The 24,559-nt window shown below is 40.0% G+C and overlaps 1 long non-coding RNA gene across 1 annotated transcript in view; it reads left to right on the top strand.

The window, feature by feature from the left end:
- The window catches only part of LOC130362591 (uncharacterized), a 121,706-nt gene extending 97,741 nt beyond the window's left edge, over window positions 1-23,965 (top strand). The window contains exons 5-6 of the long non-coding RNA XR_008891481.1: window positions 15,211-15,284; window positions 23,571-23,965. This is a non-coding gene — a long non-coding RNA (uncharacterized LOC130362591). The remainder of the gene's footprint in view (window positions 1-15,210; window positions 15,285-23,570) is intronic.
- The last annotated feature ends 594 nt before the right edge of the window (window positions 23,966-24,559 follow it).

Raw genomic sequence — 24,559 nt, 5'->3', positions numbered from 1 at the left:
TGGTCAGTAACATTACGATGGTAATATGTATGGTGATAATATTTCTCATTGTGTGCTGGTATTATTGGTAATATTGGTCTCCGTATACAGGATTTGGTCAGTAACAATATGATGATAAAATGTATGGCAATTTTATTCCTCCTTGTATATTGGTATTGTTGGTGATTGTGGTCTCGATCTACTGGATAGAATTTGCCATGGTACCCCCCCCCCCGGGACCCTAGTTACCCCCATAATTTGCATAACAAATTATTAAATGTGAACACTGCCTTATGTCCCTTCACAGAGTTCCAACGATCCTGAGCTTTCTCCCACTTAGCCCTTGCTTTTCATCACCTATGCGCAACCTCTCTCCACATATATTGGGCCCCCTTGCTTCAATAGAGGCTTTGGACTTCCTCATAGAGCCATCTGTGGTAAACTGGACATCTCCCCAACATAGCTCTAATCTACTAAAGAAATCTGAATGGTGGGATCTCACTGTAGGGAGGGTCCTGATGGGATGTGGATGCACACACAGGGGCAATCATTATGGGTTGTAGTACACTGCTTCACTACTGCCAGATATAAGCAATGATCTCCTAGGTTGACGCTTGTTTTCTGGCCCTATTACATAGCTCGGTATCAGCAGCCAGGGCTGCATGAATGATAGATTGTTTGTGCATCCCTTTACTTCTGCCATTTGTTGCACCCTATTACAAGGGGAACTGTGTAGCCATCAAAGGAGGATTTTTAAACCTTTGAAAAGCCAGCGATCAATTTATGAGCAAGTGTTTGCTGGTTCATCAACTAATTGCTAGGCCTATTAAATGGGGGATTATTGGCCTGTTCACCCACTTATTGTCCAGTATAAAAGGGCACTAACCCCTTAATTAATATAGGATGCTGTCACCCCCGTGCAGCACCGTGAGTGAGTCTCAGGTGAGCAGGCTGGGGATATAGGGGATATATGCAATGGGGAAGGTGCACTGGACCATCATCCCGGTCCCCTGCAGAAAGACATTGTAAAACAGCTCAGCTTAATTAAGGTACTGCACCCTCTTTCACCTGTCACCCCTGTCCACCCCCCTTTGTTACCTGTTACCCCCTTTCACTTTCCTGTCATCCATGTCCACCTTGTCCGCCCCTGTCACCCATGTTCACCACCCCCCATCACCAATGTACAACCCCCACTATTCACCCCTCTGTCCATTTGTCACCCCTGTCTACCCATCTTACCTCCTTGTCACTCCTGTCCACCCCTCTGTTACCACCTTGTCACTCCTGTCCACCCCTCTTTTACGCCTAAGCCCCCGTTACTCATGTACACTCTTCTACACCCATCTGTCACCCATGTACACACCACAACACCCTCAATACCAGTTACCCATGTACACCACTCTGTCACCCCCTACGCCCACGTCACCCATGTACACTCTTCTACAACCTTCTGTCACCCTTGTACACCCCTCAACACTCCTCTACACATTTGTCACCAATGTACACTATTCTACACCCCCCCCCCCCCCCCCCGTTACTCCTTTACACTTATATGCCGCTGTATTCCTCTTCACTTGTAAAAGGGGAATCTGGAGGCTGATGCAGGAAAAGTGGAAAAGTGCGGAGCGTAATTGGTTTGTTTTGCAGGTTTAACGGTGAAGAATTGTGGCTGGAAGAAATAGTTATTATGATCTGGACCTGGAGAAGAGAAGGGAACAACGCTGATTTTAGAAGATGTCACTTACTTACGTAGCAGCACTGTAATCTACATAGCCGACAGATAAATTGATGTTGTGCATTGCATTGCGGCAGATCCCCCCGACCCCCCTGCCCTTTTTTTTTTTGTTTTGCTCGTCAAATTCGGTCGAGGTTCCCCAAGCTGAAAAAGGGTGGGAAACACTGCCTCACACAATGGTGTTGGACGTAAAATAAAACAGTTATGGCTGTCAGAACCTGGCAATACAAAAAAGGGAAAAAAAGGATTTTGTTGTGAAAAGTAAAAAGAACATACTTTTTACATTTTCCAATTTTTCCACAATATTTTGGAGTTTAAAAAAAAAATAATGCTGCATTAATCAACAAAGATTTACAACTTAAATTAAAATACAATGGTATTACCACTTAAAATAAGAAAAATTGGGCGTGATCATTAAGCTTCTGAATAGTATACCACTGTCCTTTACTAAAATATATCATCTACTACCTTTATTAAGGTCCTTTTACAAATGCAGAAAGCTGCTCGATACACGTGTCGATTGACAATATACTATGTGACTGGCCTTCATTAAAAGGACCTTTGGACAGATCAGGCACTGGGAGTGAACAGTGCTATGAACAATGATGTCATCGCTTGATTCTATCATTGTCAGCAGCACCTTAGCTTACATGGTGAGGGCTTCCAAATTACAATGATTTTTAAGCCTGTATATAGGTGCGATCAGCCAATGAAGGAGTATTTTCTTGTTCATGATAGCTGGGCTTTTTTCATGGGACAATGATCAACCCATTAGGCCAATAATCTACAAGACTCTTTACTGCCTGCATTCCATCATTAAAGGAAAAAATATGGGGGAGATTTATCAAAACCTGTGCAGAGGAAAAGTTGACCAGTTGCAAATAGCAACCAATTAGATTGATTCTTTCATTTTTTTAAAAGACCTCTGAAAAATAAAAAAAATAAAGGATCTGGTTGGTTTCTATGGACAACTAGTCAATGTATCCTCTGCACAAGTTTTAATTATTCTCCCCTTTGATAGGAAAGCTACATTTTCTATTCACTTCTAAAAAAATAAAGAGTCTCTTATTAGACTTCTTGAGTAACTTTACTTTTTTTTAGAACTGTCGTGTTTGTAGACTGACTACTTATTGTGTAAATGTTAGCTTTACCTGTTTTATTTGATTATTTATATCGTTTGTTAGGTTAGGTAGTTAGGCAATACAGAAATTTGGTATATACGGATACGTATGTGTAAATATGCAATGTATATATTTAGTGTCATTGTAAATATTAGCTATATTAGTTATTGATTTAGAACCCTGATCCATGTTTACCTCTGATGCTGCTGTTGATTATTATGCCTTGTTGTGTTAGTTATCCCCCCCGCCCCCTCTTCTCCTCCATTTTAGTAAAACAGATGATCAGACGCCGTCCAGGCTCGTGTATGTTTATTTAGTTGTATAATACCATTATATATCTGACTGAAAACACTACAGAAATTACTATTTTCTTAGATTGTGTTTGTTTGTAGTTTAAAATAATAAAACTTTTTCTAAAGACAAGAATCTATCCCCCTGTGATATCTGGAGTCTTCACTACATACCGTATATACTCGAGTATAAGCCGTCCCAAATATAAGCCGAGGCCCCTAATTTCACCCCAAAAACCCAGGAAAAGTTATTGACTCGACTATAAGCCTAGGGTGGGAAATACATCATCCCCCATGTAATCATCCCTCCCTGTCATCATCCAGACCCCCGTCATCATCACTGCCTGTCAATCCCTATCATCAGTGGTCTTCAACCTGCGGACCTCCAGATGTTGCAAAACTACAGCTCCCAGCATGCCCGGACAGCCATCGTCTGTCCGGGCAAGCTAGGAGTTGTAGTTTTGAAGCCTTTGGAAGTCCGCAGGTTGAAGACCACTGCAGCCTTTGTCATCATCCAGACCCCCCTTTAGTTTTCTACTCGCCTCCCCTCGGTGGGAAGGAAGGGTGAGCTGGTCCGGGCCATCTATGCTGCAGGGACCGTCCGTGGGAAGGGTTAGTCATTCTGGGCTGTCCATTTTCACCTGGGGGGCCCTCTTCTCTGTGCTCCGGGCCTGCCCCGGGCTAGTGACATTGCCTTGACGATGACACACAGGGACGTTCATGTGCAGGCAGCGAAAAATCGTGCTGAAAAACTAGGCTTATACTCGAGTATATACGGTAATAATAGGAATCTGTCTGCTGTATTTGCTACTAAGTGCTGGATACTTTTTAGAGTATAAAAGCAAACTGTACCTTCATTGGAGGAAATGTGGATGCCGAACTTTTAGTATTATTACTAAAAATTACTAAATTACTACCCTTTTTATTGCTCAGTCAAGTGTCAAGGAGGCATGATCAAGCTGCTCAAGTGCCATGGCTTAGCATGTCTTTTAGCTGGAATATACTCTGATGGGTTTATTAACCCCTTCCTGCAAAATCAGGTACACGTACGTGGTGATTAGGGATGACTTCCCGCAAAACCACATACATGTACATAATGAGAATAAACGGTCGCTGTGACAGTTTATTAAGTGCAGCTGTGCTGTGCAGTGGTCCGCGGCCGGCGATCGCTGCTATTGGTCTGTCAGTACAGACGGACCAATAGCAGGGATCTGGTGCGGGTCTCCTCATTCCCCCCTCTCCTCCATCGCTTCACTGTGTGAAGGGATCGGTGGTGAGGGGGGCCCCATCGAAGGAGGCCACCCGAGGGCACTGCTTCGATCCTGGGTTAACCCTGTAGACGTTGTGGTCACTGAGACCACAGTGTCTATTAGGGTAACAGAGGGAGCCCCCTCTGTCACTGATGGGCGATCTGCAAAGTAAAATCAGAGCACCGATGGTTGCAATGGCAACCGGAGGCCTTACACTGGCCTCCGTTGTCATGGCAACATGAGCAATCAGTCCCTACCTAAGGTAGGGACTGATCTATCCTATGCTTGTCAGTACTGACAGACATAGGCATAATTCAATGGAGTACAGATGTATACTCCATTGAATTATGTGTATAATAGTAAAAAAAATAAAAATAAAAAGTGTGTAAAATAAGTGTGTAAAATACAAAAAGTTAAAAAAAATTATAAAAAAATTTGAATTAAAAAAAATATAAAAAATAATAAATTAAATTATATATGTGTATAATACACCCCCCAAAATATTTCCCTCAAATAAATCAACATGTCCCGCAAAAAAAAAAAGAGTCCTCACACAATCGCGTCAGTGAAAAAATAAAAAAGTTACAGCTCACAGAATGCGGCGACTTACAAATATGATTTAAAAAAATATATATATAATTTTAAACCATAAATTAACTAAAACATTTTTTTAAGTATATAAATTTGGTATTGCCGTAATCGTATCAACCTGCAGTGTAACATTAACATGTCATTTATACCACATGACGAACGACCTAAAAAATAAAAAACAACCTCCGAATAGATTTTTTTTAATGTATACCACCTCATAAAAAATAAAATAAAAAACGATCAGTGTCACATGTACTGCAGAATGGTACCAATGAAAGCGTCAACTTGTCTCCCAAAAAATATTTTTACACCCCAAGGCCCCTGTAACAAAATATCCTAAACTAAAAGGATGCCCCAAAATCCACATGTCTGAGGCCTGTGTGAGAGACACGTAGCGCACAAAGGCCACATGTGGGATATTTCTAAATACATCAAAATTTGGGGAATAAATCTTGAGTTTTATTTCTTTGTCAACACCTACTGTGTTACAGAAAAAATGGATTAAAATTTTTAAATTCCGCCTCCACTTTGCTTTTATCTTTGTGAAGTTTAAAGGGTTAATAAACTTCTTTATTGTCATTCTGACTACTTTAAGGGGTGCAGTTTATAAAATGGGGTGATTTATGGGGATATCTAACATACAGGCCTCTCAATTCCACTTCAGAGCTGAACTGGTCCCTGAAAAATCTGATTTTGCTATTTTCTTGAAAATCTGGAAAATTGCTACTAAACTTTTAAACCCTCTAACATTCTAAAAAAGTAAAAGAATGTTTATCAAATAATGGGAACATAAAGTAGACATTTTGTAGATGTGAATTAATCATTAATTTGGTACGGCATGGCTATTTCTCATACGAGCAGAAAATATCAAATCTAGAAAAATGCTAACTTTTCATTTTTTTTTTCTTTTACAAAAAAAGCTAAATATATCAATAAAATTTTACCACTAATGTAAAGCTCTTTTCTTTTGGAATTTCCTTTCTGTATGACCACAGTGCTCTATGATTTTAGGCACTGTTCAGAGTAGGAGAAAATCACCATAGCAAACCTCTCCTATTCTGGACCTCTGCTCCTTTAAAAAAAAAATCAACCTGATTGGTTCCTATGGGCAACTGGTCAACATTTCCTCTGCACAGGTTTTGATAAATCTCCCCCATATTTTTTCCTTTAATGATGGAATGCAGGCAGTAAAGAGTCTTGTAGATTATTGGCCTAATGGGTCGATCATTGTCCCATGAAAAAAGCCCAGCTATCATGAACAAGAAAATACTCCTTCATTGGCTGATCGCACCTATATACAGGCCTAAAAATCATTGTAATTTGGAAGCCCTCACCATGTAAGCTAAGGTGCTGCTGACAATGATAGAATCAAGCGATGACATAATTGTTCATAGCACTGTTCCCTCCCAGCGCCTAATCTGTCCAAAGGTCCTCCAGTGGAAACCTTTTTTTTTTTTTTTTTTTAAATCAACTGGTGCCAGAAAATTAAACAGATTTGTAAATTACTTCTATTAAAAAATCTTAATCTTTCTAGTACTAATTAGCTGCTGAATACTACAGAGGAAATGGTTTTCTTTTTGGAACACAGAGCTCTCTGCTGACACCTCTGTCCATTTTAAGAACTGTCCAGAGTAGAAGAAAATCCCCATAGCAAACCTCTCCTGCTCTGGACAGTTCCTAAAATGGACAAAGGTGTTTACAAATATGTTTAACTTTCTGGCACCAGTTGATTAAAAAAAAAAAAAAAAAAAACATGTTTTCCAGTGGAGTACCCCTTTAATGGAATTAATACAGACATGGTAAAAGTGTTAAAGGGGGTACTGCACTGAAAAACATTTTATCCCCTATCCAAGATGTCTGATCACGGGGGTCCCCAGCGATGGGACCCCTGCAATCAGACAACTTATCCCCTACCCTTTGATCTCCGGCATGGCACCCCAAACTTCCATGCACGGAGCGAACTCCGCTCCTTGCTGGATGACTGGCGACTACAGCTGCCACACCCCCCTCTATTCATGTCTATGGGAGGAGGCGTGACGGCCTTGTAGTAGCTGTCACACCCCCTCTCATAGACATGAATGGAGGGGGCATGGCGTGACGTCATGAACGCTGAAGTTCCAAGCTTCCGTGTTCCGTACACCGCTGCTGCCGATCTGGAGGTTGTGGGGGTCCCCAGTGGTGGGACCCCCGCGATCAGACATCTTATCACCTATCCGAAGGATAGGGGATAAGATGTTTTTCGGTGGAGTACCCCTTGGTAGACTAAACTCATTAGAAAGCTATACAGTGTATATATATATATATATATATATATATATATATATATATATGTGTGTACTCAGTTAGAAAATGTAAAAAGTGGCACCGATACCTTATCACCGCAGTTCCTAGAGATGGAAAATGAAACAGCACAGGCAGGTTACCAGATATTTCAGGTGCGGCGGTGCTAGGACAAATGTGTAGCAATCAATATAGTAAATTGAAAAGGAAAAACAGGCGTCCTGCACTCACCGTGTTAGCTCTGGTCAATCGGCTCCCATCTCGGGCTGCTCCTCCAGATCGGTGGACAAGGTAGCGTGGGGCGCTCAGAGGCGACTGCCGACGCTACCTTGTCCACCGGTCCGGAGGAGCAGCCCGAGATGGGAGCCGATTGACCAGAGCTAACACGGTGAGTGCAGGACGCCTGTTTTTCCTTTTCAATTTACTCTATATATCATATATCTAACCCATGATGGAATCTATTCTGCGCTCCAGTGGATGTTTTGGAATCACCTGTCATCTTCAGATGTTTTTTTTTTTAAAGATGCTGGGGTATGGAACAATTAAGTCTACTTCACTGCCATACTTCATTTTTTGTACTACACTTTTGGCATCAGTCTGACAAAGTACCCCTATGGTCACATTTAGCTTCTATCAGGAGCTTTCCCGGGGAACTATATAGGGCAAAAGTGTGATGCAAACCTAGCCTAAGGGGGTACAAAAGGGGTTCCATCCCCTTTTCTTCTGGGATGAAACCTGGGAGGGATATATTATATTTAAGCATACATATACAGTGGGGCTGATAAGCATGCACTGTTGCTATTACTTTCATGTGGGCTTTAATTTAGGAGTGGGGGCTTGTGACAAAACCTTGGCTGACCTTTTTGTAGCCATCAGTTGGGACTGAACCAGGTGATAATAATTTGCACTGATATTTTGCACTGACAAGTGGCTGGATTGCTTTTTTAATTACTGATAGCATTCAGCTGTTGTCTTGGTTTTCCATACCTTTTTGCACCTTCTTGAAAAAAGTCATTAGCTTGTATCTAAAAACAAAGAAAGGATTAGCTGTACTACATTGTAAAAGATGTAATAAAACAGCGTTGCTACAACATCACTTTGATCTCTGCAGTAGCAGAATTTAGCAGACATTTTTGTGAATTTTTTTTTTTTTTAATGACAGCCAGGTTTAACCCCAACAGGACTGCCGCCTCTCAGGCAGACAGGAAGTAGAAATATATATGTTTTGAGAAATACAATTTAGTTAGCAGAACTAGGCTAGACAATAAATAATTAACTGTATGTGTTCTGTTAAAATTCCACCAAAATGTTTCTAAAGACACAAGAATATTTAAACTTTATGCAGTTTTGTATGAATGAGTTTTTCTTTCCCATTGAAGCTATGCTCAGTCCTAGAAATGTAGCAAGACCTGCGCAGTAATGATAACCATATCAGTATAAAAATAAAATGTATCCGCTTATAGGAACAGTACTCTCCGGGGAGAAGGAATACGTCTGTACGCTACATGGGAAAAAGTTGTAACATGTAATAAAAATGCAGAGAAATGGTCGTTAAACAAGAACACATGGAAACATGAACAAGTCAGATTTTCTTTACGTTTACGGCCATCTGTCCCCGTTTTTTAATCCCCATTTCGGTTCTGCACTTGCAGGCTGTAAACAGATTAAAAACAGTTTAAAAAAATCCCATTCATGTCAATGAGATATTGTTACTATCCGTTTACATCCTTTTGTACCCGTCTGCACTCATTTCCATTTTTTGACGGCAGAAAAGACGGCACATGCAGTATTTTTTCTTCTGTCAACAACACGGAAGAAAAAAACGGATATAGTAAATTTAACACTGAAGTCTATGGAAAATGAAAATTATATATTTTTTTGGTTTATTCACTGAATAATAACAGATCCAAATGGATAGCAACTGTTTGCATCCGTTATTGTCTGTTTTTTTTTACAAAAATCTATTTTTATTTTTGACGAAAGAACAGGGATTTTTGGGTCTAAACTGAATAACCTGAAATTTGTAATTGTTCCTATGTTGTTTGATTATTAATACAACTGGAAATATATTCAAAATGGGAAAAAATAAATTCTTTTCCTAAAAGTATTAGTTAGGGTTCTTGCTAGTAGGTGGCTCTAGCCAGAAGCACATCTCATAAGACGTTGGTATTTGGAAGCACAGCAGGAACATTCAACATAAAGAGAGAGGCCATTGAGCAGTGAGGAATGTCTGGTCCTCTCTGTTAGCATTTAACAACTTTCAACAATATTGACAGCAACTTTTATAAAGCTTAACTATTGCCCCCTATTGTGTTTTGAACCAGTGTCATTCCATCAAAATAGGTGGTGGTAATGTAACAATTGTTCTGCCCTTACATCCAAGGGCGAATGTCAGATTCCCACGTTTGCTTTAATGACCAAGGATCACTCTTGTGACTCAATATATTGCCCGGAATGAATGGAGACGATAATAAAATCCTGGCTAACAACTTCATGTTCGAAAGTGGGGAAAAGTTCTCAAAATTGGAAAAAGCTTTATCGTGGTATTCCAGGGTTGTTTTCTTTTCATTCTGTCAATAATTAATTACAGTCAGGAAAAGTCAACATAGAAGCAAAGGCATAATATTTATATTAAAAACTATACATTTAATACTCTAAGCGAAGAAAGTATAGAAGACGGCACTCACCAACCAGGAGGTAGCTTTATTCAATCAGAAGAAGCATTACAGGCACAGGCGGTTAAGGCAAGGTGAGGCGGAGGCAACCGTTGGTTGCCTCCGCCTCACCTTGCCTTACCCGCCTGTGCCTGTAATGCTGCTTCTGATTGAATAAAGCTACCTTCTGATTGGTGAGTGCAGTCTTTTATACTTTCGTCACTTATACTGTTGCTTGCTTTGTTTGGATTGTGCACCACTGTTCCCAGTTATATACATTCAATACTGGTGACAAACTGTGCAAGTGAGATTTAGGTTACATGCCGAAATTACAGAATTAAACTGCAGTAGATTATAAAAAGAAACAAATGATTTGAAATAGTAACAAAAAAATGTAAATGTTAAAACATATGTATAAAACATTAAAAAACAGCTTTAAAGGAAAACTGTCATATGTTTTTCCCCGCACTATGCACAGGTACCGGTGGATAGTGCGGGAGACACTGAACAATTTGAGTCCTACCTTGCCCGGATGCGCTGCACCGTTTGCCCGTTATAGCAGTTTTTCTGTATATTTAAATTAGCTGCTAACTGGCACGGGCGGGGTTACTGCCTTCATCTGGCACTGTGACATAACCGCCGCCCGGCTAATGAATATTCATATAAGGTCTTACACTCTCCTCCTCATCCCGGCCGATACTGCGCATGTGCAGGATTTCCTACTATACCCGGAAGCGGCCTTCAGCGCTGCTTCATTAGTCCGGAGCAGTGCTGGAGTAAATCCCGCACATGCGCAGTATCGGCCGGGATGAGGAGGAGAGTGTAAAACATTATATGAATATTCATTAGCCGGGCGGTGCTGCGGGCCGGGCAGCGGTTACATCACAGTGCCAGAGGAAGGCACTAACCCCGCCTGTGCCAGTTAGCAGCTAATTTAAATATACAGAAAAACTGCTATAACGGGCGAACAGTGCAGCGCATCCGGGCAAGGTAGGACTCAAAATGTTCAGCGTCTCCCACACTATCCACCGGTACCTGTGGATAGTGTGGGAGAAAATATATGACAGTTTTCCTTTAAAATGTCACATACTGCTGCCTAGTATAGGAATACTATAATAAACTGTAATCTAGTACATGCATTGTTCTTATAGACAGATTTGGCCTATTAATATGGTCTTCATCATGGTCTAATATGATACTGATAGAGCAAAAAAGTAGGGTAAAATATTAAAGGGGTTGTCTGGGGGCGGGCTATACAGTTCATTTATTTTATTAAAGTAATGCACTAATTCATATCCAGAAGTCCTATTGTGCTGCTATATATCCTAAACTGCATGGCACAGAAAATTCTGTAGTTTTGTCTTGCACTGCTATATAAAGACACAGAACCATGTGACTAAGGCCTGTCCCCCTCCCCTTTGATGTTCATGTTGCATCATTATTCATTACGTCACTACTTGGGACTGAACAGGTTGCCAGTCCATTGAGGTCATGTGACTGCTGAGGACTTGAGTGTTGAAATATAAGAAACAGCTACAGGTTTATTATATGCTGGCAAAAGTATATTGAACTTAAAGTAGATGGCGCAGTATTATCAGTTAATATTAAAGGGGTAGTCCAGCTTAAAATTACTTATCCAAGCCATCTCCAAAATGGGGCCCTTGTTATGAATGCATGGTGCCGCTACATTCATTGTCTATGGAGCTGCAGAAGAGCACAGAGTACAGGCCTTGGCTATCATCAATGGCTCCCATAGAGATTAAATGAAGCAGAGTTTTTTTTTTTTGCATAGCTCCCTACTCCATTCAAAACAAAGGCCTAGGGCCCCAGTTGTGGGGATCATGGGGAACCCCCTGCTATCTGACACTTTTAAGCAATTCTAAGTCAGAATAATACTTTAAATAATGCGCATATGGTTATGATGTAATTTACTATGCTTGGTTATTCTCTTCTTGATGCACTCTGTATGTCTTACGTAAACAGTTAAAGGGGAACTCCTGTACACAGGATAGAGAAGTTTCTGATCGCAGGGGGGGCAGATTGCTGGGCCCCCCTGCAGTCTCCTTCCTGGTACCCCGTCTCTTTCCATGCAAGGAGCGACCTCTGCTTTGTGCACGGATTACTGTTGACCATGGCATGGTCGACACACCCCTCCATGTATCTCTTTGTGAAAGCCGGAGATACACGAACGCTGTATCTCTGGCTCTCCTATAGAGATACATGGAGGGGCGTATCAGCCACTACTTCATGTTGTGGTCGACAGTGGTTGCGGGGTCCCAGCTGACGGACCCCCTGCAATTAGACACTTATCCCCTATTCTCTGGATAGGGGATAAGATGTTCCGTACTGGAGATGCCCTTTAATTCTCCCACAATGTTTAAATATTGATGCCCCTGTTGTAAGCGGACATCTTCTGCAACACTGAAATTAACATGGAGGAGGCAACAGGTTATCTTCAGGCTTAGCTGTATAAGAAAATACAAGTACCAGTCCTTTGTAGTCACACTTCTACATTTAACAGTTCCTGTTTGGGGAGGCAAACTGTAAAAGCTAGATATACAGGTGTGAGGATGAAGATGGTTGTGCTGGTGCAGGGGAAACAGGGAGAATGCTGGGTAGTCTTCTAGGGTATACTGAAAGACTAAGTACTCCACAAAGATGGGAGCTGAGCAGTAGCGTGGAAGGCTGAATTTTTCACATGAAATGCCTATGGGATGGTAAATAAAGTCTTAATTGCATGGCTGTGACTATTTTAGAAGTCAAGAAAGAGTCAAATTGAGCCTATCCAATGGATTTACTCACTCTAACAGACCACCATTGTAGTATAAACCTAATCAATTGATAAGATTAATAAGAGAAATCCAGTCTTCTATTTTTGTGACTATTTAGAAGTCAAGAAAAGGTCAAATTGAGCCTGCCAATAGATTTACACATTCCTATTTCTAAAGCCCTGGCCTGTCAACATATACTTGCATATATATATATATATATATATATATATATATATATGTATATGTAAAGTGTAAGGTTACAGAAGCAATCCTTGACAATCCCCTGCACGTTTTAGCTATAACGGACACTGTCTCCTGAACTCCCAGAAGAACGTTCTTTGTACCGAAATGGTGTTGTAGTGTCTTCCCCCTGGGTCTCACAGTTTTTGATTCTTGCTTACCTAAGTGTCTTTGATACTGTAGTGAATGTTCTTCCGTGTACCTTGTTTGCATTGGATGCATTTGGCATTTTATATGTGGACTATGCACATTATACCTGTGTTTACTTGCACTCTTTTGTATACCCTCTATATAATTTTCTGGCCATTTGTTTCTGACGTTTTAATTCTTAAACCTTTCTCTGAGACCCTGGTGATGTCATTCTTATGTATTGATTCCTCTTTTTAATCAGCTTTTAATGTATCTTATTATGTCTTGTTCTCTGATTTATTAAAATTGTGGATAATATTAACTTCAAGCGATATTCTCTTGTTTTCTTTTTTTTTGTTAAAAATAACAGCAAGTTTTACAAACAAATGACAAAAACAAAATTAGTGGGAATGTCCTCTGTCTGGTCATATAACTAAATGTCCTGCATTCCATGACACCCTCCATAGGATTCAATAAGTACCCATATGACCACTTCCCCAGATACCTGTCCTTCCTCAGCAGCACTGAACAATGAATATTATAAATCACGATAACCTGTAAAAGTATCTTCAGTGGTTTTGGTTGCACTCCATTCTCATAATAAATGTAAAACCGTACAACACCGCATTGAAAATCGTATGCATTGACTCTCCCTTGAATACCGTATGCATCCGGTTGTGTCTGTTTTGCATCCTGTACGGTTTTGTCAGTTTTTTTCCCATACCTAAAACCTTAGCCTACCACGGTTTTTGGTCCGGGTAAAAAACTGTATAGGGACATGGGAGTCAATGGGAATTGTACAAAACCATATGTTCGTACGGTTCCATCTGGTTTTCGCCATACGGTTTTTAACTTTGCACAGTTTATTTTTTCTTGGAATTTCAATCAAACAAGTGAAACTTTATTCATAATGGAGTGAAAAGTTAAAAACATATACTTCTTTTCAAACCGTATACAGTTTTCAACCGTATGCGGTTTATAATTTGTACACACGTTTTGATACAGTTTCGTCAGATTTTGAGGAATCCGTTTTTTTTATCAAAAACCTGATACGGGAACTGTATTGCAAAAACGCGGTGTGAACCGAGCCCTAGTATGTGCCAGGTGCCATAATGTTTTAAAACATTACAATCATTTAAAAAAACAAAACAAAAAACCCCAAAAACAACTGGTCCCAGTGGTGATACCCCCGTCGATTGATTGTTATAGCTGGGAGAAGCGCGTGGCTGTGCACTTCACTCGCTGGCTACCCTCTTGATCAGACTGATAGCAAGAAATTACCTATATTTATCAATCCGTGGGGGTTTCAGCCCATGACTAACCAAAACATTTGACTTATCTGTCTGACATGTCAAGGGTTTTTAGAAACGTAACACTTGCCCAGAGAACCCTGAGAGGAAACAGTTGAAGAGAACTGGTAGAAGCCTAGTTGAAGTAATGGCATGGACATGTTTGGCATAGTTGATACACCAGCCTACTTGCCTTATTCGTGTTAAAAAGGACAGAGTTACACCTATACCTTGTATTCGGTACCTAACAGTTTTCACAAATATGAAGTCTTCTCCAACACAATATTCCCTACAAATATGTGCTTCATTGTTTCATTTCAAAAGTAAAACTTTGTATTATATTGGAGCTCTCATTAATGAACCTAAAACATTACCCCAAAAAGTAAACCAAAAAGTTCTAGTTTAATAAAGAAAAAAATTTATTTATTGCAACCACTTTATAGTCATGATGTAAAACTCTGTTTCTAACATAAATATTTGGGGCTAGTTGCTCTGGATGAAATTAAATAATTAGAAACAACCATCGCACATCAACAATTTATCAACTCAAGGACTCATCAGAGACCATCACAGTCTATTACTACACATCTAACTTGAAATTACATTGGACAAATTCTCTTTTCACACACCCTGCCTTGTTTGGACACAACAAAGCAGAATCGTTCGTAATAAGCCAATTCCCTCTCATATGGATTTCTTTATTCTCTGATTGCATCTTCATGCCTCTATAAGCATTTTTTTTAAATATGTGATAAACACTATGTCCACCTTTAGAGCATTGTTTAAATGCATCTATAATGAGAAATACAGCATCTTTACAAACAAACAGTCTTAAAAGGTAATACCTGTGATTTACTAAATTTTTTTTTTTAATGGATCAGGCATTTCCAGCAAGAATTACATGTTTAAGGAATCAGGAGCTCTATGGAATCAGCAGCTGTAGGGATAGAGGCAGGTGAGTATGTGATTGTTTATTTCAAAATCACTTTCTTAAAAAAACCAACAAAAAAAACCCTTTAATTCAAAATCTATGGTTTTGTACATACAGACTACCTGAACCTTGAGGGAAAAGAAAAGCAAAAATGACATTCTTGTCTTCATCTGTTTAGTTGACATATAAGTAACAGGTGTACCAAATATCACTGAATATAAATATATATATTTCAGCATCTTACATAAGTGAGTATCTTTCATGTGTAAGAAGTGAGTACACATCCTGTATAACAGAGTTTAACATTGTGTTCCCTCAGAATAACTTAACACAGTGCCATGTCTAATCCTTGGCATCAGAAGTACACCTCTAAGTGGAAATGTCCGATTTGGGATCAAAGTGTCAATATTTTGTGTGGCCACCATTATTTGCTTCACACTTTGCCACTAGAGTCCACCTCCACGCCTCCACCACAACCCTGAAGGATGTTAAAGACCTTTTGTTCCCCCACCGTCAGTTTGAGGGTGCCCCACAGATGCTCAATAGGCTAAAGGTCTGGAGTCATGCTTGGTCAGTCCATTACCTTTACCCTCAGCTTCCTTAGCAAGTCAGTGGTCGTCTTGGAGGTGTTTGGGGTCATTATCATGTTGGAATACTGCTCAGTCTCCAAAGGGAGGGGATCATGCTCTGCTGCAGGATGTCACAGTACATGTTGGCATTCATGGTTCCCTCAATGAATTGTAGCTTCCCAGAGCCAGCAGCACTCATGCAGCCCCAGACCATGACACTCCCACTACTATGCACTATGTAGAGCAAAAAAAGAGAAAAACATATATTTACTGTCTTGCTATCCCAACTAACATAGGATTTATCATAAAGCTTAAAGAGTACCTGTCACCAAATAAAACTTTTAATATAGTGTTCCTTGTGTAATTAGCAGACACTTTCCCATTCACTTGCTTTGAAAATTATCAACATAAATATGTTTAATATGTGATAGAAAAAAACAGCCACTAAGTGACTCTGTTCGGTTCCCTTCAATTAATACAGTAAGTTTGGTCTCCTCCCGGCCTGGCAGGAGAACAAAGTCAGGAAGTGCTTCTCTGCACTAAGCTTGATTGACAGCTGCAAAGAGCCTCACTAAAACATGCACAGAGCCTCACTGAAAGCTGGACAAGGCCTCACAGAAAGCTGCACAGAGCCTGAGGTCTTCTATTCATCACAGTGCTGCAACAATGTGGGCGGAAGTGGTCCCTCAGCAGGCTTCAGTGATATTATGCCTGCTGGGAAACGCTCACTTTCTTCTGCTGGGAGATTGCTTTATGTGAGCAAGAATAAAAGTATGATACAGAGCTTTTTAATGCTCTGAATTATTTTTAAGGGTGGGAGGAGTGTTAGGAGTAGTTAGGAAACATAGCCTGAGTTAGTTTAGAAAAGTTTATTTGGTGCCAGGTACTTTTTAAGCTCTTCTGTGGTACTCCACATTAAGAGCTTTGTTTGTACACAGTCCTTTGGATAGGGGATAAGATGTCTTAAGGCCGGAGTACCCCTTTAATATCTTCATTCCAGTGTCACATAAAAACAGGAGGATGACAATGCTGGCAGAGCAAAGGCTTGACAATGCTGGCATGCTTTAAAAAGGCTCCATGGAGGAGCTGAAACGTTGCTATCTTTATTTTGACATGAGAGAATAAATTCACTTTTTTGCCACATTGGAGTACTGCACCATTGCTGTGGATGTCTAAATGGACTGAGATCAAATCTGGGGTGCTGGCACCATATATTTGAACGGTGAAGTAGTGCTGCATTTACTTGGAGTATTTACATATGTACAGTATATAGATATATATGTACAGTCATTGGCACCCCTGAAATTTTTCTAGAAAATTAAGTATTTCTCACAGAAAAGGATTGCAGTAACACATGTTTTGCTATACACATGTTTATTCCCTTTGTGTGTAATGGAACTAAACCAAAAAAGGGAGGAAAAAAATCAAATTGGACATAATGTCACACCAAACTCCAAAAATGGTCTGAACAAAATTATTGGCACCCTTAACTTAATATTTGGTTGCACACCCTTTGGAAAAAAATAACTGAAATAAGTCGCTTCCTATAACTATCAATAAGCTTCTTACACCTCTCAGCCAGAATGTTGGACCACTCTTCCTTTGCAAACTGCTCCAGATTTCTCTTATTGGAAGGGCACCTTTTCCTAACAGCATTTTTAAGATCTCTCCCCAGATGTTCAATGGGATTTAGATCTGAACTCATTGCTGGCCACTTCACAACTCTCCAGCGCTTTGTTGCAATCCATTTCTGTGTGCTTTTTGACGTATTTTTGTACTGCTAGAAGACCCAAGATCTCGGATGCAAACCCAGCTTTCTGACACACTGGGCTGTACAGTGCGACCCAAAATCCGTAGGTAATCCTCAGATTTTATGATGCCTTGCACACATTCAAGGGACCCAGTGCCAGAGGCAGCAAAACAACCCCCAAACATCATTGAACCTCCACCATATTTCACTGTAGGTACTGTGTTCTTTTGTTTGTAGGCCTCATTCCGTTTTCGGTAAACAGTAGAATGATGTGCTTTACCAAAAAGCTCTATCTTGGTCTCATCTGTCCCCAAGACGTTTTCCCAGAAGGATTTTGGCTTATTCAGGTTCATTTTGGTAAAATGTAGTATTGCTTTTTTATGTCTGTGTCAGCAGTGGGGTCCTCCTGGGTCTCCTGCCATAGCATTTCATTTAAATGTTGACAGATATTCAAGCTGTCCTGCGGGTTCAGGGAGCATCAATGTCAGCACAAACTATCTTTGGAACTTGTTTGGGGCTGCTTATCCACCATCCGGACTATCCTGCGTTGACACCTTTCATCAATTTTTTTCTTGATTTCATGCCCATGGAGATTTGCAACCCATGGCACTGTAGCTAACTTCTTGATAATGTTGCGCACTGTGGACAAAGGCAAATCTAGATCTCTGGAGATGGACTTGTAACCTTTGGATTGTTGATTTTTATTCCACAATTTTGGTTCTTGTTACGCCGAGCGCTCCGGGTCCCTGCTCCTCCCTGGAGTGCTCGCGGCGTTCTCCTCTCTACAGCGCCCCGGTCAGACCCGCTGACCGGGAGCGCTGCACTGACATTCACAATGGGGATACGATTCGCATAGCGGGACGCGCCCGCTCGCGAATCGCATCCCAAGCCACTTACCGGTCCCCGGCTGTCACATTCTGGCGCGCGCGGCTCCGCTCCCTAGGGCGCGCGTGCGCCAGCTCTCTAGGATTTAAAGGGCCAGTGCACCAATGATTGGTGCCTGGCCCAATCAGTCTAATTAGCCTCCACCTGCTCCCTGTCTATTTAACCTCACTTCCCCTTCACTTCCTTGCCGGATCTTGTTGCCTTGTGCCAGAGAAAGCGTTTAGTGTTGTCCAAAGCCTGTGTTCCAGATCTTCTGCTATTGCCATTGACTACGAACCTTGCCGCCTGCCCCGACCTTCTGCTACGTCTGACCTTGCCATTGTCTAGTCCTTCTGTCCCACGCCTTCTCAGCAGTCAGCGAGGTTGAGCCGTTGCCGGTGGATACGACCTGGTTGCTACCGCCGCAGCAAGACCATCCCCCTTTGCGGCGGGCTCTGGTGAATACCAGTAGCAACCCTAGAACCGGTCCACCGACACGGTCCACGCCAATCCCTCTCTGACACAGAGGATCCACCTCCAGCTTGCTGAATCAGTTCTCAAGTCCTCAGACAGTTCTCTTCTCCTCTATCTGTTGTCCATGCTTAGTGTAGCACACACAGACACACAATGCAAATACGAAGTGAATTTCTCTCCTTTTTATCTGCTTTCAGGTGAGATTTTTATATTGCCCACACCGGTTACTTGCCCCAGGTGAGTTTAAAGGAGCATCACATGCTTGAAACAATCTTATTCTTCCACAATTTTGAAAGGGTGCCAATAATTTTGTGACATGTCCAATTAGCTTTTTTTCCTCCCTTTTTTGGTTTAGTTCCAATACACACAAAGGGAATAAACATGTATAGCAAAACATGTGTTACTGCAATCCTTTTCTGTGATAAATTCATTTTCTAGAAAAAATTCAGGGGTGCCAACATTTACGGCCATGACTGTATGTATATGTACACACATATAATGTATTTTGAGGGCACATGTGCAGTAGACATGAATACAGAGTGGGGAGAAGGGAGGGGGGGGTAAGCAAATGCAGTAAGTATTAATTAGTATTGAGTGCTGATGTCACAGTGCCCGAGGCAAGGATTGTAACCCTGCCTGGGCCACTTGCTTTCCATTTGCATAATCAGAAAAATAATCTGGGCATGGTTAGCATCATTTTAATCAGTGTCAACCGCACTACCAGCCAGTACCACTAGCGGGGGACTTTGCTGACAGTTTTCATTTAAGGAGATCTATGTGCTTCCATGGTTACAGATAGAGATGAGCGAAGACGGATTAGTTCCGAATTTCATGAATAATTCGATTCGGACCGGATCAGAACTTTGACTCGATTCTAAATAACGGATTTCTTCATTAGCGACATCCACTGTGATCGTCCTGTATAATGTATAGATTCGAGCGACTTTTTCGTATCTCTGCAATAGATAGGACGTTCGCAGCGGGTGTCAGGAGTCCTCAACTGCAGGTACTACTGCATTAATAGACAGATCGCAGCGGATGTCACTTCTGACACCCGATGTGATCGTCCTGTTTAATGTATAGATGCGGGCGGGTGGCCGCTCTTCTCTGGTCCCACTGTAGTATGAGTATATGCCATATACATACCTATTATTCATATTTCCCACAGAGAGCAGTGATTGGCTGGAACAATCTGGTCAATCATAGCTCTCTGTGGGAAATTATTTAATATAAACAAAATAAAATACATTACTAATAAAAAAAAAAATTGTTTGGAAGAAGAGATGTTGCTGGCCTCTCTATACCCTTGCCTAACCTTCACCCCTGTGTAATATAGATAAAAGTTATATAACAAAATGATAATACATTATGAAGGAATAATATATGTATGGAATAGGGGATACAGCTGGCCTCTCTGTGTATCTGTCCGCCCCATGAGCTGAAACTGCAGACAGCTTCCCCCAATTCACAGCAACTCTATCAGCAGTGGTCATAAGTTGTTCTATTCACTGAGTTTTCTTTTCCACAGGTTGACATTGAATAGAACAACTAATGATTGGGACTAACAGCAAAAATTCTCTCACCCCACCCCCGCCAATGCAGAGGCCAGTGTAGGCTTTTCTCAGGCGTGTAATTCATCACTATAATGCTAGGATTCCACTGAGGTTTTTTTTCCCAAAATCAAAAACGCCAGGAAAAACTGCTAGGAAAACTGCCACAGCTTTTTCCTGCATTTTGACGTTTTTACCTTTATGTGGAAATTGCATTTTTACCCCTTTGTCAGTTTCTCTTGAGGCATTTTTTTCATTGGGTACCATAAAAACAAAAAAAGATGCAGGAATGATGCAGTAGGGATGTCTGAATTTGTAGGGAATTATTTCATCTGTTTGGAGACCATATTCTTTTTTATTAATTTTTTTGGTGGCTTTATAATTTTTTAAACACCCAAGAATGGAGTCTACATTTTATTCTATTCTGCCAGAGCCGAGAAAATCATTAACTAAACCACAGTATCTGCAAAGGTCACAGGTTAAATATGTGGTTAACCACAATTAATCTGCATAATAAGTAGGTCTGTGGTCCTGTGCTTTACCACATATTTAACCTGTGACCCTTGTAGCGGTTTATTGATGATTATTTCAGCTCTGCTATGAAAAGAAAAAAAGTCTGCTATGTGGATTTCAATAATTTCCTTATGTATCACAAAAATAAACAATTAAAATATGTAAAACTGATACTGTGGCCATTGTTGAATTTGTAGGCAACAAAATTTTAATGTTTTAAAATGAAATTTTTTTGTTAAAAAGCAGTGAACAATTTTTGTGAGCGGGCAGGGAACTGAGAGCCCCGACCAGCTGATATTTTACATGCAAAGCAGCCTGTGAAAATGAATAGAATACTGTAATATAGCATTACAGAAAAGGTTAGAATAGACAAATAATATTCTCAGACTGGTGCATATATATATATATATATATATATATATATATATATATCATTAATATTTCTATCTGTGATGTTCCGCAGAAATAGTTTACACTGCTGTGTGCAGAAGATTGAATCAGCCAGTTGTACAGTTCTGCCGGGATGGATTTATTTTGCTAACATTTTTTAATAAAGGGGTATAGTGACTAAAAGTACCACTATTAAATATACTAGGTTTATATACAAAATACACTCGTACAGCATAACGAAAGGTGCTCCGGGCGCAATGGTACATATGCTGTATGGCTTGTATTTTGCATATAAACCTAGTATATTTAATAGTGGTACTTTTAATCACTATAGCCCCTTATTAAAAATTTTTGCAAAATAAATCCATCTACTGTGGTCTAGTTAATGATTTTCTAAGCTCTGGCAGAATTTAAAAAAAAATTGGACTCCTTTCTTGGGTGTTTAAAAAATTATAAAGTTAAATCAAACATTACAAAGAGAAAATAAAGAAGAAATAAAAAATAGAAATAACAATTTTGTTTTCAAACACATGAAATAATTTCCTACAAATTCAGACATCCCTACTGCACCATTCCTGCATCTTTTTTTGTGGTACCCAATGAAAAAACACCTGCAGGGAAACTGCCAAAGGGGTAAAAAATGCAATTTCCTCACAAAGGTAAAATCACCTGGCAATTTTGCTGGTGGGAAAAAACCTAAGTGGAATCCTAGCCTTATAGTGATGTATTACACGCCTGAGAAAAGCCTATACTGACCTCTGCACTGGTAGGGGGGTGAGAATTTTCGCTGTTAGTCCTGATCATTAGTTATTCTATTCAATGTCAACCTGTGGAAAAGAAAACTGTCAGTGAATAGAACAACTTATGACTGCTTATGATCGAATTGCTGTGAATTGGGGGCAGCTGTCTGCAGTTTCAGCTCACGGCACGGACAGATACACAGAGAAGCCAGCTGTATCCCCTTTTCCATACATATATTATTCCTTCATAATGTATTATTTTGTTATATAACTTATCTATATTACACAGGGGTGCAGGTCAGGCAAGGGTATAGAGAGGCCAGCAACATCTCTTCTTCCAAATATTTTTTTATATTAGTAATGTGTTTTAATAGTGTTTAATAAAGTGTGTGTATGTGTGTTTCACTTTTTTCTCTCTATTTTTTAAATTTTTTAGGTAGTACTACTACTCCCAGCATGGAACAGACTGTTCCATGATGGGAGCTGTAGTACCTGTACTAATAGACAGATCACAGCAGGTTTAACTCCCGACACCCGATGCGATTGTCCTTTCTATTGCAGAGATGGAGCGGCTTTCTCCTGCGCTCGCATCTCTGCACTATACTCCGGCCGGCCAGTGATGTGATTGGCCAGATGGTTCCAGCCAATCACAGCTCTCTGTGGTAAATATGAATAATAGGTATGTATATGGCATATACTCATACTACAGTGGGACCAAAGAAGAGCGGCCATCCGCCCGCATCTATACATTATACAGGATGATCGCATCGGGTGTCAGAAGTGACACCCGCTGTGATCTCTTAATGCAGGTACTACAGCTCTCAGCATGGAGCAGAGTGTGCTCCATGTTGGGAACAGTAGTATCTGCAGTTGAGGACAGATCACAGCAGGCATCACTCCAGACACCTGATGCGATCGTCCTATCTAGATGAGAGAAAGCCGCCCGCATTTATACATTATACAGGACGATTGCAGCATGTCAGGAGTGACACCCAGGGAGATCTGTCTAATAACACAGGTACTACTACTCCCATCATGGAACAGTCTGGTCCATGCTAGGAGTAGTAGTACTACCTAAAAAAATAGAGAAAAAAAGTGAAAAACACATACACACTTTTTTAAAATACATTCACAGACAATTTATTTGGATCATATACATTTTTTTTTTTTATTCGGCAAATCGGCCAAATCGAATTTTTCAAAATATCGCTCATGTTTAGTTACAGACTACAGAAAAAACCTGTGTAGTTTTTTCATGCAGTTATATTGCCATCCATCCATCTTGTTAATTTGGATACATCACCTGTAAACAATTTATGAAATTACTAAAACATGTTGAAAATGTCTTAGAAAATAACTTCGGGCACTTCACTCATGCATTTCATTTACAGAACTTCTGGTGTATAGTGATTGACTGTAAGGTGTTAATTATCTGCTAAAACAAATGTCTGTCCCACTAGGCTCTCATGTACCAGCTTTATAGTGATCTAATCTCCGGCGTCCAGGTGCAGCATATGGTATCCACCTCAGTAAAGGGATCACAGGAACGGCCTTCATGCTGATTGAGTTATACTTCTGGAATTTTAATATGATAAAGCGTGATCATTTCTGCACACAAGAAGACCAGTCTGGATCCGATCCGTTTTTTTTTCTTAAAAGAAAAGTAAAATATTTTATTTTTCTCCAAGTCACAAGTCTTTAATTTAGTGTAATGAATTCCATGTGCATTTTACTTCATGAAGCGAATCAAAGCAGGATTTAGTTTTTTTTCGCATTGCATGAAAAGTTCTGTACTGCAGTGTTTGTTAATGTTAAAATAGAGGCGTATGATTCAAAGAATTGTAACTATTTTAAAAATGACAAGAAATATCTTGGTGTACATGATCCCTTACTGCTGACAACCGAAACAGAAACACGTTGCCAGAGTTTAGCAGATGGCCATCAGCAAGAGGAAGCTGGATAGAATTAATAATGGCTTAGGAAAAATATTAAATTTTACCTATAACTACTTTTATTTCCTTTTTACTTTTTTTTTCTTTCTTCTTTCATTTTTAATTTTTCTTTTTCTTTATTTACAATGGATTATGCACAGCAAGGGTGTTATAATGGTCGCATTGGAAAGCTAGTTTACCATGGGAAGAATGGTATGCTCAATCTATTTTCTATTGACTGAATTAACTAAATGTTAAATAATAGCCTGAATTGTTTATGGAAACATAGTGACAATGCTGCTAATTGTTATTGTGAATCCATAACTTTGCTATATATACTTGGCATTGGTAAGTTATGATTTCTATTATTGTCTTTATACCTTATCTTTATTTCGCTTTGTTTTCAATTTTGTAAAATTTAAAATTTACAGTTATAAAAAAAAAAAATAATGGCTTAGGAAAAAAATCTACTGAATAGCCAAATACATAAAGGTAAGGTAACATGTGCTGTATTTTGC

The sequence above is a fragment of the Hyla sarda genome, chromosome 3, assembly GCF_029499605.1.
Source record: "Hyla sarda isolate aHylSar1 chromosome 3, aHylSar1.hap1, whole genome shotgun sequence".
NCBI classification, from domain to species: Eukaryota; Metazoa; Chordata; class Amphibia; order Anura; family Hylidae; genus Hyla; species Hyla sarda.
Note: the sequence above shows the minus strand (reverse complement) of the source record. Positions and strands in the feature narration are given on the sequence as shown.